The following is a 2,419-nucleotide window of genomic DNA, read 5'->3' on the forward strand; positions in this document are numbered from 1 at the left end:
TTAGTGATCAACACTTAGTGAGTGTGATCACATTTAGGATAGATAGCTGTACTATTAAGAGGGGTGAAACTCGTATCGGAATGCGGTTATCAAAGTGCCACTAGATGCTCTAACTCATTGCATATGCATTTAGGATCTAGTGGAGTGCTAACACCCTTGAAAATATTTGTGAAAAAGGCTAACACATGTGCGCAAGGTGTTTGCAGGGTTGAGATGGGTTTGGGTCCCTCTCTCCCTCCCGCCTCGCAAGCTCGGCGGGATTCGGCGCTTTTGGGAAAATGAAATATCTATTTTCTATTGCGCCGGATGCAAAATTCTTGGTGGTTGGCACATTTGAGTAAGGGTGAAGTAGTTAGAGTTGAAATGGAGTTGGTCGAAATGATGCTGGCGTCAGTCTACTGACCGAACGCTGGGTCACTCAGCGACCGGACGCTGAAGGGCTACGTCCGGTCGAGCTGTCAGACGGCACAGTCGCTAGGGTTGAGCACCGGACGCTGGTCTGCGTCCGGTCAAGGTGGACCGGACGCGTTCGGTCGAAAAAATATGCCTCGGGGAGCTTACTGGAAACGACCGGACGCTGGGGCTTCAGCGTCCGGTCAGTTTTGACCGGAGCGTCCGGTCAACTTCGTAGCCGTTGAAATCTGATGAACAGCGTTTGAAGCTGGTGACGCGTGGCGTCCATCGGGTGACCGGACGCTGAGGGCCAGCGTCCGGTCAGTATGACCGGAGCGTCCGGTCAGAGCGCGTTTTGCCCAGTGAAGGGGTATAACGGCTCTATTTGATGGGGGCTCTATTTATAGCCCCATGGCCGGCTCAAAGGTTATCTCTTGCACATTTTCATTGACATAACATCCTTGTGAGCTTAGCCAAAGCCCTCCCACTCATCTCCATCATTGATCCATCATCATTGTGAGATTGGGAGAGAATCCAAGTGCATTGCTTGAGTGATTTCATCTAGTGGCACTTGGCATTCGTGTTGCGCTGCGGATTTCGTTTGTTTCTCTTGGTGGTTGCCACCACCTAGACGGTTGGAGCAGCGGTGAAGGATCGGCACGATTTGGTGATTGTTCGTGGCCGCCTTCGGTGATTGTGAGGGGAGTTGTACCTTCCCCGGCGGAGCGCCGAAAGGTAACTCTAGTAAATTACTCGTGTCATTGAGTTACCTCACTTGTGGGTCGGTTCTTGCGGTGTCCAATCGTGTGGACGAGGTTTGTGAAACACCTCTTAGCCGCCGAACCACCAAGTGTTGGTCGACACAACGGGGACGTAGCGTGTTGGCAAGCACGTGAACCTCGGGAGAAAATCGATTGTCTCTTGTCTTTGGCATTCTCCCGGTGATTGGCTATATATCCATCTTGTGATTGGTTCATCCCCTACACGTCGGTATAATCACTCTACTCACTTATTTACATTCTTGCAAACTAGTTGACACAAGCTCTTTAGTGTAATTAGAATTGAGAGCTTGCTTTATTATTTATATTCATCTAGTTGAGCTCTTTAGAGTAGCAAGGTTGAGAGCTCTTAGTGAGTAATTACATAGCAAGTTTGTGTGCCTAAGTAATCATTGCAACTAGAATTGTTGGATAGGTGGCTTGCAACCCTTGTAGAGCTGGAGCAAGTTTGCATTACGCTATTTGTCATACTAATCAAATTGCTCTAGTTGATTTGTAGATTTTTAAATAGGCTATTCACCCCCCCCCTCTAGCCATATTAGGACCTTTCAACCGGGCATGGCTGCATGGGAGAGCTGCGCCATCGTCGCCGCGCGCGTCGCCACCGCAACAACGAGCTCTGACCTCGCCGCTGGGTGGACGAGTTGCGACCTCACTAGTGCGCGGGCGAGCTTCGGCCACGATGCCGAGCAGATGAGCTGTGGCCCGCCTGCGCGCGTCTAGGATCTGGCGAGGGAGCCGGCCCTACTGCACGGAGGAAGCCCAGGGCGGCGCGCGTCTAGCCCTAGTGCGGCAGGCGTCGGGAGGAAGAGATAAGGAGAGAGAGAGAGAGAGAAATAGATAAGGAGAAGAGAAGGAAAAAGATAAGAAAGAAAAATAAAAAAACTTACAAATGGGTCCCACCTGTCGGTAGCTCATTCCACTTTTTATGTCTCTGAACCAAACACAAAATGGGTCGATCCCGTCCCTCGTCAACCAAACAGAAAATGGAGCTATCCCGTCCCCTAAATCAGAGACAGGACCGCCTCACTTCACCTTGACTCCCAACCATACGCTACCTTACCTGCGGGTGTGGATACCGCGGGCATGGGCGTAAAAACTTACCTGTGGGTACATGAGGGTCGGGTACCCGTAAAGATGCGGTAGAGTGCAGGTAACAAATTTTATTCGTGGCTACTCGATGGGTACCAGCAAATTGAGAATTTATATGAATATATGTCGTCTATATCATGTCAACTAACTCATTT

The sequence above is a fragment of the Miscanthus floridulus genome, chromosome 6 (genome assembly GCF_019320115.1).
Source record: "Miscanthus floridulus cultivar M001 chromosome 6, ASM1932011v1, whole genome shotgun sequence".
Classification (NCBI taxonomy): Eukaryota; Viridiplantae; Streptophyta; class Magnoliopsida; order Poales; family Poaceae; genus Miscanthus; species Miscanthus floridulus.